Here is a 19177-nt window from a genome sequence, read left to right as displayed (position 1 = left end):
AAGCTTACATTTTCTAGGCTCAATTACAGTCGAACTCGTTTGAAAGCAGCACAGTTAAATGAAATCATGGAATACAAGCAAATCGAAAACCATCGACTTGGTATTTAATTACGGTATAAATTTCATGCTTTTTAAGAGTATTCAAAGCGGAAAATTGGTACATGCGAGCACAAATATAATGAGCAATTATATAAGCAACAACAGCATAAATTTGGTGACGACTGATGGTAATGCTACCTCTCGGTATAACGATAACTCCTCTACAACGATTTTTTTTCTTGGTTCGTAGAGTATCGTTATATTGGGGTTTCAATGCATTCATTTCATATTTGCAGACGTAAGTCCTTGCAGACTGGCTATTTCTTAATTGCATATCACTAAGGAAGCCGACGTATTGATTTGCATTCTCTGAAATCCAGTTGTTTCGTGGCAGGTAATGGAAATCGGAAATCCACCGATGAACTTGATACTTTTGGATAAATGTGGATGAAAATGTTTGAGGGCAAAATAATTGTAAATGAGAATTTTTAGTAGGTTTAAATTATACAAATACAAATACAAATACAACACCACAACAGGCAAAATGCCCAACGAGGTGGCTGATAAAAAGATGCCCATAAAAATATGGTTGTCATATGTATAACGATGTCATAGTAACGATAAGAAAAATAAAAACCCCGATTATCAAGAGAATCAAATAATCGATAACATAAAATATAGAATTCGCATAAATCCGTACAAATTATATGTGTAAAACCTCGTTGAATTTTTATCCGGTGTTATGGGTTCATCCAGATCCAAACTTCTACTCCGTAGTTCTATTCCATTTTCTCATTTCTGAAATCAGTGCCAATAGTTTTTTTTTTACTTTTAATGAAATTTTGTGTATTATAAGAGCAGAATAGAGCACAGGTGTTTGATCCACTTGATGTGTAACTAACAGAATCCATTTTCCTGAGCGAATTAAATACCATATAATGCCGAAATACAAACCATATCATGCAATTGATGTATTCGTTACAGCAAATGTGATAAATCGGTTATCATACGAAATAACCGGTCATTGTGCATACTTACCTGGTATGCATGTCTTGGTAAGTTTGATAAATACATTACTTTTACCGGTGAATGTGCATGATATCCAAGCGTCGTTGGTAAATTTGATAAATACTTGAAATTTATTGCCTTTAACAGTGATTATGTATAATACCCAAGTGTAATTGGTGAATTCAGTAAACATATATAAAAATTCCAAATGAGTCTAGTACGTGTGATGAACTTAGTCGGGCCCGATACAACGATAATAAATTTCACGATCGTTCCCCTATATAATGATACGATTTATGTATGAATTATCATGTATAGTAACCTATTATATACTACGATTTATCATGCATACCAATGAAGAGACACTTGGGCATTATGCATAATCGCATGTAAAAGTGATTAATTTAGGGAAATATATATCAAATTTATCAATGGTGCTTGGCTACTATGCATAATCGCCAGTAAAAGTCATAAATTTAGGGAAGTTCATCAAACTTTCCAAAATGCTTGGTAAATATGTATAATCGCCGGTTTTTATGCACAATAACCGGATTTATCACATTTACCATAACATATTTATTATCATGTCTCAAGATGTGTTTCAAATTGATGTGAACGATGTACCAGTTTTTCCTTATTCTTTAGCGAAATTAACGAGTTACGGCAAATGCACGAAGAAACACTAAATTCCCTACGCACATAAACTGAGTTCAACTGTATTCACTGTTTCTTTTAAGACTCCCTGAATCCAGGGATTTAGGAAACTAATCTCGAATATTATTATAATCAGAAACCCAACACTTTAACGAAATTTAAATATAGAACAAAACTTCGAAAAACTTCGCATTAGCAAAGCGAAAAAGTAATTCGTGAATATTCACAAAAATATTCCAAGAATTTTATTTTTAAAAATCTGTTTTTTTCTCCTCCTTAATGCTTTCATTAGGTGATTTATTCTAATTATTTCTAATTCTAAAACTTTTTGAATTCTTTTTTCCCTTCTGTTGAATTTACATCACTTTATGCAAATTTGGAGCGACGTTATTTCCTCTCTATTAGCTCTCATTATTTGCCCCTTTCCTGAGTTTTTTAACCAATTTAGCGCTGAGATTAAATTCCTGCTGTTAATAAAAGAAGAGAAAATTCAGGAAATTCTAGTTTTTATTTTTAGATGGAAAAACGGAAAGAATTCCGGAATATTTTCTTCTTTTTTTCCTTCAAAAAATTATTTTTTGGGGAAAACATTTCATTGTCTTCTTTTATTATAATATTATTCAAGAAACGTGTGAGAATAACTCTATAAGATTTTTTAAAGAGTTAATTTATTGGTAAATATATCGCTAATAGTCGTTATATATTCTTAAAATTATTGATTTTAATTCTAAAATACATAAATATTTTGAGGGGAAATTGAAAAAATTCCTAATAACGCATATTTACAAGCGAAAGTTTGACTTGAATTTTATAAGGGGTGTGGATTGATATAAAATGGCTTCTTAAAGTTGCAAAAATTGAAATACTCGCTACTAAAAATAACACACATTCTCCCTCATTTATTTTTATTTCCCATTTTCTATTAAGTAATATAAAAAATTGAGTATCAATATATAAAAATAGTATAAAAATTATAAAAATGAGCATTTTGTTGAAACGAATTAATAATTCACCCTAAATAGTACCGGAAAGGTCAGAAATGACTCCAAAGCATCTCGTACTCAAATAGAAAATCATTCAAATAAACAAAAACAAACTACCATTTAGAAACACTAAAAACTGCATTCTGTAAATAACCGTTTCTTCCTAGATTTTGGGAATATCCATTTTTACACATTCATGTTCTCTCTGTAGATTTACACACACATTTAACAATTTCATCAATTTAGTTTCTAGTAGCTCTCATTATTTGCCCCTTTTCTGTGTTTTACAGTAATTTAGGGAGAGATTAAATTCAGTAAATTACCGTTTTTTTAGTGAATTATAGATTTTAGGTGAAGATTTTGTTCAATAAATATTTTTTGATGAGGGAAGTCTCATTGTTTTCTGTTAATTATTATTCAAGAAACTTCTGATTGAGATTTAACATTTTTGAGCAAATTTATCGGTATATAAATACAGTAATCCTCAAATACATTATATATTCTCAGCAATATTATATTTATTTTAAATATCATTTCTATATTTTGGAGATAGATAAAAAAAACAAATGTACCCTAAAAGTTACAGAAATGTTTAAAAAATGGCTCCAAATTATCATATTCAAATCAAAATTCATTCCAATAAAAACAAACTACAATATCAGAAGCCATAAAAATGAAAAGAAACATGTCTCCATGTAATAATTTCGGCCTACATTTTGCGGTTATACATTTTTTTGCATATTTATTTCTTCTCTGTTGATGTACATTTAATAATTTCATCAATTTTCCCCCCTTTTCTGTGTTTTTCAGCCAATTTAGCGCGAGGTTAATTTCGGGAAATGTTAGTTTTTCTAGTGAATCCTAGTTTTTAGGTGAAGATTTTATTCAATAATATTTTATTTTGGGGAAACAACATCCCATTGTTTCCGTTAAATATTATTCAAGAAACCCGTGAATGAGTTTTAACATTATTTTAAGAGTTGATTTATTGGAAAATATCTCTAATAGCATTATGTATTCTCAACAATCTTAAATTTATTTTAACTATCGTATTCAAAAATGAAAGCATGAATCAAGTTTTATAGTAGGTGCAGGTTTAATATTAAATGACTTCTTAATATTGGAACTAAAAAACTGAAACATTACATGCATTATTATAAATAAAAATTACAAAAAAGTCCTCCCTCTGGTATTTATTTTTTCATTTTCTTCGTTAGATACAACTGAGAATTCAGATGGCATCTCATAAAATACAGTTCACACAGTGGCGAAATATTCAAGGAACGGCTCCAAATCATCATATTCAAATCGGAATTCATTCAAAAAAGAAACAGACTGTTAAGAAACTGAAAAATCACATATATTGTTTTTTTAAATGTCTCCAAATAAATGTTTCGGCCTAGATTTTGAATATCCATTTTTACATATTCATGTTCCCACTGTTGATATACATTTAATAATTTCAACAAAATAAAATATTAAGAGGGTCCTTTTTTGAAATGTAGCATTGGGACGTTTATTGCCGAATGATAGCGTTATTCCGAACGATAGAATGCCATTTTTATGGCTTTTCTTCTCCGGTCGTTTTCTTATTGTTTGTTGATTTCAGTGAAATGTTTTTTTTTTCCACACTCTTTTACGAACTCTTCTTCGCCACATCAAACAAATTTTTTTCCATAAAAACAGCTTAAATAAAAATATATATTAAAAATAACAAAAATGCTCGAATACTTTAGATATTTATATGTTTATGATTTCTTTTAATGCGATATCTCGATATAAGGAAAATAGCTCTCCAGAGAGAATTCTTTTATTTCTCTTCAATATCATTTACTCCAGTTTATTTTATTTTATTTTTAAGAGTTTTTATGTAAAATTTTTATCCGCAATTTCACTTCGAATATTTCTTGGGCAGTTACTGTGATATTCTATTTTATTTTCCGATCGGTTTAACATTCCCGAAAGTCGTATTTTTTATGCGTTTAATGTGTTTTCAAGGGGGGAGGATCTATTTTTTTTTTTGAATACATCTTTTCCAAGTTTTATTTATGTGTTGAACGCGTGTAAAAGTGATTTGTTTATCGGCATAATTTTTCCTCCATGTTTTGAAGTTTAAAGTTCAATGGAGGTGGTTAAAACAGAAAAAGAATCGTTGTTATTCAAATGCTGGATATAAATTATTCATTTTGTATGCTAATGCTATATAACTAAACGGCATAATTTGATGTACGTTTTTATTTATTCGTTGTAAAATTTTCAACAGCAGTATTTATTGCACAAAATAGGAAAAAAATCACTTGAAAATTTTTCTCTAAAAAAAAATTTCTAGGAGCAGGTTTAAAATTGTTTTTTTGGTCACTTTTCTGATGGTTTAAGATTTGAATTTACGTTTTTGCTCAAGACTTTCTGTTGAAACATTGCCGCAAACGCAACCTTCTCTTTCTTACCAACCCAACTTACGAACCGATTCTACGTCATAGTTCGTAAGTCGAAATTGCGATATTTTGGCAGGATTTCATATATTTTAGTTTTGTTCTTTTTTCCTTTAAATTCACCATTTACACGAGGATTTCGAAATACTTTACAAGATTTCTTGATTACTTTCTTCGCGAATAAATTTCATACATATAGGGTCCGCCAATCATCTCAATCCAAAGGCCCTCACTTTGTTCTATCACGATGGTATTTAACTAATGACTTGTGCAAACACACCGTGAATATTCATCAGCCAAAAACTAGAATCGGTCTAAATATTTTTTCCACCCGTTGCAGGGGTGCCTTAACGCATAGGTCCCAACTGGAACGGTGTGGGACATCAGCTTCACAGGAAGCTCTCATAACTTTTTACTACGTTTTATTAGAGTAAGTATGCGCATTGGCATGTTGGTCATCTATCCGGGGGTAAAATCCTAGTATATTGACTGCGGCGGTAGGAAGTTATGATGTACTTGAAGCCAGGTGGAATTCTCAAGTGCTTTGCCCACATTACTTTCAAAAAGACCCTGATAACTTTTTTAACTATGTTTCATTTCTGTGGTCTCCCTCATCCCCCTTATTTAAACAAATGAAATTAATTTCCTGCCGTGACTTTTCTTTCACTTGGTTTTTGCCCACGAACCCCTTGAATATCTCAGGGCTCCAAGTAATGTTTCTTATTTTTTTCCTGAGTGGACCTGATTTCCTCCGGGAAGGGAAGCTGTCATTTTCACCAATGGTAAATTTAGGGAGCTTGCGTGCGTAGAATCACTTTTGGAACCACCTTGCAAAATAACCTATGCGGTCCACAAGAAATGAATGAAATGATGAATACGAAGTCCATTAGATAAGCTACACGACTCAGATTGGGAACAATTGGTATACATTCTACATAAGTGAATACTTGAATATACTGTACATTATTTTTGAACGAATATGTAAACAGCAGGAAAAGTCTGGTTAAAAGATTTTGCCGAATATATATCGCCAACGTCGACTTGGGAATCGCCAAGAGCACCATATTTTGGTTCGTAACTCGAAAGTCGACAAGTCGTTCGCTCGTAACGCGGAAGCGGCATCTTCCATGTTCAGGTTCGTTTCCGTCTGGTGTGTTTGTGACCATAGGCTTTCAACAGCTGGAATACTTCGAGAGATGCTTGGCGGCACAGGTCTTGTGCTGTTTCCATCCATCCTTTTCCCAGATATGAAGGGTCTCTGGTGCTTTTAAAGCTGAAATTTTTTTTTCACCTTCAGACCAGAGCTAGACAAATCCAAGAACAAATATCCTTTGTGTAGTTAATAAATTGCAGGCTGAGAGCAGCTGTAAATGTCTGGAATTTATGGCAGCATATCTGCCAACACGAAAGAGGGTCACTATGCCCTGAAAAATCAAAAGAAGCTTTACTTTGGACATTTTTCTTCGAATATATATTTTTAGCACCTAAAAAACTGTTTTGGCATCTAGATTTTTTTTGCGATTTGTCCATCCCTGCCGTAGACAACGTGAATACCATTAATGGACTGGTGTTTGCTTCCCGACTATCCTACTATGCTTTGACGTACACAAAACTCAAAGGCACGATTCAACAATAGTGAAGGCTCAAATATTATTAAATATAAGAAATTTGTGTCATTTAAATTTAATGAGTAGAAAAATAACTATAGATCCCTTAGTACGAGTGAATATCCCTTAAATATGCAGGAAAATAACTTCAAACTGGTAAAAAAAAATTATGATATGAACTTATGGCAAAACGTAATTATAACGATGAATTATAATGAGGTATTGACTTACGTTCTCTATTAAAGAAAATAATACTCTTTCTTCCCTTCTAATTACTTTTGTGCTAGATATATCCACTTTTTTGCCTTTCAGGTAATGTATTCAATTATTTGGTTATTCATCATTTTTTATGCTCATTAAAGTACTTTTCTTCGGTTATTCCTAGTAAATAACATCCTTCGTTATTTACATTGCCGTATAATATGTTACTGATATTTTCGCAACATTTTCTAATTAAACTTTCATTACAGTTATCATTTTATTCAATATTACGATTCATTTCCCAAGTGGTAATTGAAATTTTTTTGAATATTTCTTAGTATGTTTAACGTGTTTTATCTTATTATATGGAACTAAACTTGGCAGTGGGAATTAAAATTTCCGATGGAATTTTTTTTTTTGAATATACATATATAAATGTGTTTACATGTTATGGTAAATATGATAAATTCAGTTACATTATGCATGGTAACCGGTTACTATGCAGAATTTCAGAATTTCGTTAAGCATGTTAAATTCCACTAAATTCACCACTTTTACCGGTGGTTATGCATAGTACCCAAACGTCGTCAGTGTAAACATGATAAATCGTACTAAATTCTCACATTTGACGGTTATTGTGCATAATCGACATTGTGCATCGTACTGGTAAATATGATAAATAGGCCCCATTGCCGTGATAAGGTTTATTATTTAGCTTTATTTAGATGATGTACTTGTGAGCCAGAATCTGAATCGGATATATTGAACTCTGATTTAACGAATTTTTTCCGGCATAATTCCTATGATTGGCTCGTATTTTACAAATTCTAAAATCATAAAAATCTCGAATACAATGAACTCTTAATAAACAAATTTCACTATCGTACCCTGATGTAACGAACTGACATTTTAAACAAATTCTTTGATTTAACGAATTCTTACAAGTTTTTTTGTGTATACAACCATACCTCAGTGTAAAAATACCTCCTATTTAGCAAATTCTACAACCGTACCTCGATATAACGAACTCCTATTTAACAAATTTTACTGTTATTGCAATTTTACGAGGAAAAACCCTTAAAATATATAACTTATCAAACAGGAGTTTGTTGCATCTGACTAGGTTTATCAATCATACTACCATTGGGAATTTTCTTGATATTTATGAAAAGAACAAAACTAGCACCAGGTATTACGTATAATCGCCGACAAAAGTTGCAATTTTTTTATAATTTATCAAATTTAACAACGACGCTCGGATATTATGCATAGCCACAGGCAAAAGTGATGAATGTATGAAACTTACCGAGACGATTGACAACTATGCATAATAACCGATTCATCACATTTACCGTAACTTATATAAATTCGAATTGATATCAACGAAGATAGCTTCTCCCAGTTTTAGTTTTAGTTAGGATAAATAAATGAAATTCAATAAATATTATAAAGCTGAAAATTTTTTTCGAATCATATTTTTCCGTTTCTTGAGTTCAATATCGAATTCGGAATTGTTTTTCTTGTACATAAGCAACGTCTAAGATGCATTTTATGTCTCTTTACGTCTGTCCAACATTGAACTTATTTGTAAGAAAGGGGGAATCTGATAGTAATATTTCTTCAAATGCTCGATAGAAATTCGACCATGAAACGGAAATTACAGTCACCAGCTTGAAACATTACCCTTTTCATTTCACGTTTTCTTTTCGAAATTCGATCCGATCATCAGTTTCCTGTGACAACAGATATCGAAACTGACAACGGTTGCTGGAAACAAAAAAAAGTTAACAATGAAAATTGAAGAATCACGAACTTCCATGAATAATAAATTCCATCAATCTGAAACCCTTTTAAAAAAATAAATAAAATATTTCAAATGTAAGATTTCTTCGAGCATTAAATCTTTTTCACAGAGAATTTTGTTGTAAGAGGTAAACAATGAAAAAGTGACGATCATTGTGACATGGATGCTTTTTACTCAATAAAAGCGTAAAATAGAATTAAATATAACGATGTTCTTTCATAAAATTGTATCTTGATTAAATAAAAATAATTATAGAACTATGATAATTGCGTTTAATATTCTGCTTACCATTAGGTCATGCTCGATAACTACTTTTAATAGTTTTTTCAATCCTTTCTGCAACTGCGGACCGGCGGAATTGAGAGGAATAATTTGAGGACAAAAAAATTAATAATTGGGAGGAATAATTTTTGGGCCGACAAATATATCATTCCAGATTCTGCCACGAAGCTGAGCTGGAAGAGATCTCGGCAACGGGATAAGTCCAATGGGAAAGTTCTGGCGTCCATTCATTCATTCGGCTGACAAATATAAATAAATAAGAGAAATAATCCGTTGACTGGCGAAACGCAAATAAACAGAAGTAATAATTTGCGAACTGGTGAAATAGGAAATAATCAGGACAAATAATTTGCGGTCCAACAAAAATATATACATGGGGGGAATTAAACCGAGTGACGGCAAAAAAATAAATAACTTATGGACTGGAAAAAAATGAATAAATGTGAATGTTAAAAACCTTCGGAGTATGGTAACGAAATTTGAAACCACAGGATCGTTAGCTGTTGGTCCTGGAAGAGGAAGAAACCCCGTTTCTATAGACGCAGTACAGGAGGTTCAAATTCTCGTGGTAGCACTAGTGCCAAACGTGTAGCACAGGATAGGCCACGTTCAACTGTCCATGAGACCATGCGGAATATCCTCCGATATTATCCGTACAAACTTTAACTTGTGCAGCGGTTGTTTCCACATGATTTTGACGCTCGACCCCGGTTCTCACTGCAGTTTCTAGTTCAGTGATTGAGGTCGATTGAGAATGGCTTTGGAATATCCTTTGGACAGACGAAACGCATTTTCACTTGGATGGTGCAGTCAATACTCACAACTGCCGAATTTGGGAACCAGAAAATCCACACGCTATCTTAAAGGTTCCATTGCATTCACAAAAAGTGACGGTATGGTGTGGATTTACTGTATCATTTATTCTCGGTCCCTACTTCTACGAGGAGTTACGTTCTACAGGTCCAGTGATATGTTCAATCACCGGAAGCGATCGATATGCATTGCTGTTACAGAACGGAATCGTTCCGGCTCTGCAAGCACGTCACTGCCTTGCAGACACAATCTTTATGCAAGACGGAGCTCCTCCACACATTGCAGTGTGTGTTAAGAATGCTCTTAAAACGCATTTTACAGAAGAACGTGTCATCAGCCGTCACTTCCCTAATCTTGACACACACTTCGGTGAGTTGTGAAACATGCCATCTCGCGATTTCACATGGTATCTGAAAATGATGGCCATCATGTGGAACATGTTTTGTTGCAGTAACAATTGTAAAAGTGTTTAAAAATTGTTTAAATTCTAAATGTCTGCCTAAATGTCATTTCTTACTAAAACACCCTCTGGTGGCAACATGTGCAACCAAGTCCCCCCCCCCGCCTGAAACAAATTCCCATCACTTCATGAAGTCTTCCACAAAATTTGACAATTTTCTGATGACTGGTTTCTCCTGTAGGCTACTTTAAAATAGGGTCTTTTAATTATGGATGTCCTGTAAATAACTAATAATTTTGTAAACCGGCAGAAAATAATATTATTCCAGAAAAAATTTGAGGACCAACAAAAAATATATAAATAGGAGAAATAATTTGCAGACTGCCAAAAAGTAAGTGAACGGTTTAATTTGATAGACGGAAAAAAAAATTACAAAGGGGAGAAATAAAATGCGAATCGCAAAAGTAGTAAATAAATGAGAGAAATAATTTACGGACTAGCAATAAATGAATGGAAGGAAAAATCATTTTCAGACATCCTAACGGCCAAAACAGAACGGACCGGCAACGGTCCTCGGACCAGAGCAGAGGTTGGAGAATACAGATACAGAGCACACCCAAGTTCAGTTGAAAAAAGTTTTTAGAAAATAATGTGCATTGTTTTCCTGCGTATAATCCGCGTATTTTCATACGTAAAAAAGAAAATAATAATAAAATAAAAAACATCGAAATTTCTTAATGCTGCTTATATACTGCTGAGTCCTTTCCGTAACTTTTTTTCTAAGTGATTTAACAATATAAATTCACAAAATTCATTGGAAAAAATAAATTTTCAAAGATGATATTATCGATGGCGTATAGATGTGTGAGAGTGAATAGATGAGTCAAAACATTTTCTACTTAAAACGCGATGCACAATATCTTCCATTTACTGATGTGAATAAATTTTTTTTCACACGCCGACATATACTCCGCAAACGATAACATTGTTTCTGAAAAAAAAAGTGAAATTTTTGTCTGCGGATTATACGCAGGAAATTGAACGTTAATAAATAATGCACGTTAAGTATACGTATAAATACGTATTCATATAATATAAGCCCAATGTGTGAATTTTGTATAAAATGGAACTTCTCTCATTTATCGGAAATAAAGAGTGCTGCACCCATTTTCGGATAAAAAAAAAAATTCTGATGTAAATATTTTTATACAGCTGGGAAAAATTCTAAAATAAAGGGACTGGTGACGGGCTAAAAAGTTTCACGGATTTACTTGCCTTTATAACTTTTTCAGACTGACCTTGGTGCCCCAAATGTGTTAGTCTCTTTTTCCCATTGTAGAATATTTTCTATCGACCTCAGGGAGTTGCGTCTTGAAGTGAATTCTGTGGTGTTTGGTCAGAACATGATATCTCCAAAAAAAAGGGTTTTTGATCTAGTAGTAAGTCTTGCTAATTATAACTAATTAGATGTAAGATAAATGCACAAATACGTGCGTACGGCTAAACAACATGCTGATGTTTGATATTTTCATTTACATTTGTGTGTATGCTTTATTTCTGATTTTTAAATGACAATGAAAATGCTTATATCTCAAAAATGTGATTTTGGAGTTATCGTGTTCTGACCAAACACCACAGATTAGAACTCAGATTTTTTGAGTACGAAATGCAATACATTTTGAAAATCCCTAAAAAAATGAATGGTTAGGTTTGAAAGTTGTAATGAAATCATACTTGAAATTGAAAAGAAAAGTTAGCTGATTATTTGCTATATATTCCTACTGAAAATGTTTGGAAAAACTCCCACTTCTGTAACCCTAATCAGTTCATGTTTTCCGAAGCCACCATAGCTCAGCGGTTAGAGCACTGGTCTTGTAAACCAGGGGTCGTGAGTTCGAATCTCACTGGTGGCTTCGGTTTTTTTCCCCCTTTCTTCTATCTGCCAGACAATAACTTGTTTTGCTTTTTTTAACTGTGATTATCAGACTGAGTCTCTCTGGCACAGGGGTGCCGAATAAGTTAAAAGTATTTCCCTTAAGAAACGCACGTTCATAGAACGCACTATGAGTATCCATGAGTATTATACATTTTTAATTGTTCGAGACAGCGCAGATTTTACTGCAAAATATGGCCATACGTAATATGAGTTGACACAAATGTACAGGGTGGTCCATAAATTAGTAAATAGCTAGAAAAAATTCATGAAAATTGAAGGAATCGGTGCGTTTGCAAAAAAGTCATTCTCACGAAAGGGATTTTTTTTATTTTTGCAGAAAAAACTTTTATTGATACAGGACGCTGTACGAAGGCGAATCAGCAGTGATTCGACCCGAATCACTCGATTTCTTCTGTGCTCGAAACGTTGGTGAAGCTTTAACCGAAGTTTCGTGGATGATGTAAAACATCACTCAATAATGCTTTATTCATCAATGTCAACATCACAATGCAACCTTATATAAGCACCAGTAACCGGAAGATTAAGAAACAAACAGTTAATCGTACACCCAGTATTTTTTAATACTCTGATTTGTATGTTTCTAATGATTTGCTTTCGTGCAGTGCCCTCTATCGACAAAAGTTTCAAGTATTTTATTTACTGTGTGCCAAAACATATATTTTTTCGTGAAATCTTTATGAAAATCGCATTGAAATAGAACGAATTCCTTCAATTTTTTTTATGATTTCTTGAATTATTTACGAATTTATGGGACACTCTGTATCTGTTAAACATTGAATGAAAATATCGTGATTTTATGTCCTGTGGGATCCGTGAAAATAATTTAAAGTGTAAAATATTTAGCTCTCTAGAAAGTTCTATTTTATGGAAATGAGAGAGGAATTCCTACCAGAAAGACCTTGATTTGTTCGCATTTATTATGTGTTAAAATTGAATTGTTTTAGATTTAAATTATGCATTATATGGCAAATTCAAATGATTTGATTGAAACTTTTAAACCTTTTGATTTTTCTTTGAATCTCCAAGAGAGATGGATTACGTTGATTTCGTAGAACTTCTAAGGAAAAATTTCGAACAATCGCGAAATATTGAGTCGAATTTTTTTTTTTTAAATTCAAAGTTAAACACAAAAGAGTTGCGATTTCTTTTCCCCCCTTATATTCAAATATTTGATCGTGATATTTCTCTCTCCCGTGATAGCTTTATTACGTTTAGAAAATTTATAACTTCTACGATTTTCTAATCTGTTTGCTTTGATGGAATAACTATAAGACTTTCATTTTTTTTTTCGTTATAGTTTCCCCGCAACGTGGGATGATACAGTGAAAGATATCTGAAGTCGGTCTGAAATGGAAGTTATTCAGGTAAGCATGAAATACTTTTCTCCGATGTCTAATTGTAAAAGAATGCGGTAGCTCTCTTGAATTAAGCCATCCGATAGAGTTTGCATTTTTTCCAACCTTGATCTCTGAAGCATGATAGATGTTTTGATGGGATTTTCTATAATGGTTTTTGTTATTTTCATTATCAGAATTTGAATTGCAAGTTCCCACTTATCCATTGTCTTTTTTACAGACATTCCATCAATATTCTAGATTTTAAAGGTAACTTAAACGTACCCAGTGCCTAATTTGGTCCAGATGCTAGTGTTTTTTCTTCTTTTTTTGAATGACTGAAAATCATGTATTGCTCACATCATACAAAGAGATGAAGTATTTTGACACAAATACTTTTTCTTCTTCTGTTGCAAATTTTTCCCTTAGAGATTATACATCTCAGTGGCTTATTTACCGAAAATTACTGTAGTTTCTAGGAATATCCGCTATTCATATTTTTTGACAGAAAAGGAGTCATGGTTGGTCAACAATACTATTCGTATGATGTTTGAGTGCACAAAGTTTACCTTATAATTGTTTGAGGAAGAACTAGGTGGTTAAATTGGTCAACGTTTATCTACTATGTCTCAGGCCGGGATTACACTATAAAAGTTTGATAAAAGTTCGTTTATAAAAGTGGAAAAATTGTAGTGGAATGTAACAGATGTGCTTATTGGTTACATTTTTCAAGTTTTATAAAGTAATTTTTATCAAACTTTTACCGTGTAATACCGGCGTCAGGCACAAAATGATGATAAAGATTTAAAATAAAAATGGGGTAGTCTGGACACTAGACATAATGCCAGTCATAGACACGGCCGCTAGTGTTGACGTGAATACGCTCTTTGTGCCTTGAATCTCGTGGTAAGTTCTTACATACTGGAAATGATGCAGTAAAATCCCTCTTAACGGACATTTTTCAGATGTGGTGACCCCTCTTTTACGACCAAATTATAATTTTTCCTTGTATAATAAAATTTTGCATTTCAAACCCCTGATTAATGGTCACCACTCTTTTGTGGTCGAATTTTTTTTGTCCCACTGATGTCCGCAAAAGAGAAGTTTTACTGCATCGTCGGATTTGTGCGAACTTCTCGAATGCATAAGGTAAAACAATTTCGTTACAAATACGCGCCGCGGATTTGCTGCGAAGACCAGAAGATGTGTTAAAACCCGAGTGGCGACATTGGATTTGCCTCAGAAATGCTTATTGAATGAGGCCAATAGCTTCTACTTGCGTTGTGAACCTCTCGAGATATAGAGTAAAACAAATTCTTTAGGAAAGTGGACCGCGAGACTGGTGCCCAGTTTGAGAGAGGCATTGAAACCGCAATGGTATATTTGGATATGTATTAACAAGATCTACCCGCAGATATCAAATACACTAATATATTCTGAATACTTTCTGAAATATGAGTTTTAATTATTTCGTTTCTCAACTTTTTGCGAATTCATCCAGTATTGTCAAATAATTTAAAAGACGTATTCACGTCAAATTTCATTGAATAAGGTAATCGGTTTGAATGAGTTTGAAGAGCTAATAATTCACTTCATAGAAGCTGTATAAGCCGCTACTTTATTACGGGTAATTCATATCAGGAATTACTTTATAAATAATATTTGGACAAAAAATGTCTGTGTCCGTTCAGTGGTTCTATCCACTGGAATGAATGATGAAAGTAGTGTCTGAAGGATGACCGTTAAAGCAGGGGTTTTAAATGCATACTTAAAATAAGGATTTCTCTTGGGGAAACCGCATCTGCGTTGTGACCATTGATTGGGGTTTGTATACCATAGAACGGGGTGAATAGGAACGAAACTTTGTAAAAGCACAAACATATTCCCCCTGTTCAATTCACAAAAGAATTTTCCATTATCATGTTAGCCAACTGAAAATTAAATTGGGGACGCAAAATTCTTTTGTGAGTATAATAGGAGATTACATGTTTGAGCCTTTACAAAGTTTCGGTCCTATTCGCCTCGTTTTACACAAACACAACTTTGATGTATATGATCATAATTTTATATCTGCTATTGTTCGTATTCGAATATCAACTGATTTTTCACGACATCTCTGTGTGAGGAACCTGCTTCCGTTTGTCCAGTAACTTTCGAAAAACTTTCAGAAGAATTAATGAAAGTCGTTGAAAATACTGGCAATTTTTGATTTGAAAGCAATTCAAAATTTTAAAACCGTGAATAAGTACGTTATATATAATTTTGTTCAAAATTTTATAGAAGAATTTTCTAGCCAGTTCTCTTGGCCAAGGTTACTGGTCTTTTACTAATTAACACAATCATTTTCCCTCTCTTCTCTCCGTAGTATAAATACGAATATTATAAATTCGCAGACAATTCAACTGTTATGAATAAGTAAACAAGGACTAACACTAACCTCTTTAATGACCTGATCGTAATCCGACTGTTAACCGGAGAAAAAAAAATGTATATTTTGAATATGATTTTTGCCGGTAAAAAGTATTACTATTATTAAGATTATTTGGCCGTAAAAGAGAGTGATCGCATTTATGGAGTGAGTGACCGTTGAGAGGGGTTTTACTATACTATAAAAACAAACTTTTGTGCATACAATATCATCACAATTATATCTTCTATTGTCCGACTTCGAACATAAACCGATTTCGAGACATCTCTGCGTGATGAGCTTCCTTGCAGCAGTCCTGAAACTTCGATTTCCATTAAAAAAAGTTTCTCCTCAGAGAGCAGTCAGACAGACTTACAACACAATACTGACATGACATGAAAATTCATTTACCACTTCAAAATATCATAGTTGGATGGCAGCACCAGCAAGAACATGAAACAAACACAATTCTGACAACGTAAATACGATAAGTGTCACACATACACTCAGAACGCATATTACGGCATGTACCAATTCGTTAGAAATTCCGTAGAGAATGTGTACGAGGTGCATGTGCGGTTAAGAAGTAGGGTTCCCGAAACTTCCGAAATCTCTTAAAAAATTAAGTGAATTTTTTTTTAAAAAAAACAACGGAAACTTTTAATTGAAAAGAAATGCTAAATTCCTAAATTCCAAAATTTCAAATCGTGAATTCATTTTTATTAAAAAGACATATAGAATAATTTCTTCACAATGTCATTAGGTCTAGGCCAAGGACACTTGTCTTTTACTAATTAACAATTATTTTTCCTCTCTCTTCGCAGTAAACATACGAATACTATAAATTCACAGACAATTCAACTGTTTCCTATAACTGATTTTCACGCGATTGTTCTCATCATTATCTCGCACCGTCTCGGGTTGCGTTATGGGTAAGTAAACAAGGGACTAACACTAACTTTTAACGACCTGATCATAATTCGACGGTTAACCGGGGAAAAAAAAAATTGCTCATTCAATCCCTCTTGTCTTAATCAGTGTTCAGCTGATTTAGTGTTTCCTGCTTTAGGGAAGTTGCCTGATTTTTCTCGTCTTTTGGCAAATCTTGTATCACGCACATCGCGCAGCTGAGTCCACACCGAGGCGTTTGCTTTGTTGACGCATTTCATATAACGCTATTACAAAAGAGAGAGATGACACTGTATCGTGATGGGGTAATGAACTTTTTTCAAGAGAACGTAAGATTATTTGACAATAATCGATGTAGAGCAGAAAAAAGCAGAAAAAAATTCTGCAAGAATCGAACATTTTGTCACTTGTACGTCTCGACTGGCACTTGGACCATAACTTTCCAATGATAGAGTTGACAGAAGCATGGACTTCCTGTTAAAAGAGTGCGTACGTTGTTATGGTTGAATGTATTCCAAGTCTCGTTGTGAGAGAGAGGGATTCCGGTATTTATATTTTTTTTCCCCGTGTAAAAACAGGGGGAGAAATTGTTTTCAAGCCTTTTTGGATTCACACAGTGTGGACATTCTAATATTTTTAGAAAAATTCTTCTCTCCACTTTCCGTGTAAGTGCATTCAGACTTTTTTACTCAACTCTCTTGAATCCATCTCAAGAGGCATTTAGAAGTCAAGTGAGTACTTACATTTTTCCTTTTACAAAACGGTCGAAGTGCATGATATCATGATAAGTAATAATTATAAAAGTTAAATCATTCGCAATCCGCTCGTTTTGCTGTTCATTTGTTGCGTCGGATTCGTTTTAGGGTCTAATAAAACCGAGTTTATTTTGATCACTTCATGCTCTCAAAAGTTTATCAGACCGTAGCGTATAGTTTAATGGAAGATTGGCTATAACAAAAGAGTATTTATCTGCGAACCGGACTTCTCTGATTAAAATCTATTTGAACTGAGGTTAATGTGTGCTGCCTTCAGCAATATGCTTTAACTAAGTCGGTGTTCTTGCGGACCGTGGACTAAATGTGGCCCTCGGAGCTTTCTGCCGTTCCTCGCCGACCATTTTGAGAAAATAGCTTATTATACACGGAAAAACGATTCCAAAGTAATTCATTAAGGAGCGCTGGTCGCGGAAATCTGTGCCGCTGTATTTAGAAATATGACATACTTCCCAGATTTAACGGTTTATATCACTCTGCATCAATCTACGTAATGTGTGCATTTGATATATTAAAAGGGCTGTCCGCGGGACCTGGAGACAAAACGCTTTTTGAGGCCTATGACTTCGTATATTTCGCAAGGCAAAATTCGGCACCCGAATGGTATAAATAATTACAGAATTTACCGAAATGTGAAAAAACACGTCGATGAAAAAAATAATTTCAAAATTAAAGCAAAAAAGTAACTTCAGTGAATCATTGAAAATATATTTTCAGAATATTAAATAAATAATTTCAGAATTAATGAAGAAATAATTTCAGAATATAAATGAAGAATATTAAATAAATAATTTCAGAATATAAATGAAGAATATTAAATAAATAATTTCAGAATATAAATGAAGAATATTAAATAAATAATTTCAGAATTAATGAAGAAACAATTTCAGAATATTAATGAAAAATTAATTTCAGAATATTAATGAACAAGTAATTTCAGAATTAATGAAGAAACAATTTCAGAATATAAATGAAGAAACAATTTCAGAATATTAATGAAAAATAATTTCAGAATTAATGAAGAGATAAAGCTAAAAAAAAATCAGCAACGTTGAAGCTATTTCAAAATAAATAAAAATTCAAGTTTAATGAAAGAAACAACTTCAGGTAAATAAAAGTGTTTCACGATTTAGGGAACCATATTCAATAACTGGGAATACCACGATAAGACTCGGTGCCTCGCGTGGTTCATAGAAAATTTTGATTTGACTCGCAATGTGTGTAAGGCTGAAGACCCCTGAACTATATACGCTACGATATAAAAATTTTAAAATATATTTTCAACATTTCATTTATTTATCTTTCATGTATTGCAAAAAGTAACTCTGGTTTCTGATCTTTGATTCATTCGATAATTTTAATTTGATGTCATACTATGTAATGCAAAAACTCGATCAATTCTAGGTACTGTAAAATTGAGTCATTCAACGCATTATGTGTTTCAAAATTATGAAAATGCATAGGAAGTGTGGTTTTTATGGAATACAATTTTTATTATTATTATTATTATTATTTCAATTTGAAACATGATAGGAACCTGAAACTGGGGTTTTTATAAAATTTGGATTGTTTTC

General features: G+C 32.9%; 1 protein-coding gene and 1 non-coding gene across 6 annotated transcripts in view; both read left to right on the top strand.

The window, feature by feature from the left end:
* LOC149077109 (putative G protein-coupled receptor No9) overlaps window positions 1-19177 on the top strand; it is a 198411-nt gene that overhangs the window by 134767 nt on the left and 44467 nt on the right. For 4 of the 5 annotated variants that reach the window (XM_089244836.1, XM_089244835.1, XM_089244834.1 and 1 more), the window contains exon 2: window positions 13478-13544. The gene's annotated coding sequence lies outside the window, so the exon portion shown is untranslated. Of the gene's footprint in view, window positions 1-13477; window positions 13545-17129; window positions 17562-19177 lie in introns of those variants that run through there. The other variant, XM_089244838.1, reaches the window with a different exon arrangement.
* On the top strand, window positions 12064-12136 carry TRNAT-UGU (transfer RNA threonine (anticodon UGU)). Its single transcript has one exon. It is a non-coding gene; the product is annotated as a tRNA-Thr (tRNA).

This window comes from Pholcus phalangioides, unplaced genomic scaffold (assembly GCF_987345545.1).
Source record: "Pholcus phalangioides strain wild (caught in Gottingen) unplaced genomic scaffold, Ppha-v1.0 ptg000015l_1, whole genome shotgun sequence".
NCBI lineage: Eukaryota > Metazoa > Arthropoda > Arachnida > Araneae > Pholcidae > Pholcus > Pholcus phalangioides.
This window is presented reverse-complemented; position numbering and strand designations above follow the sequence as displayed.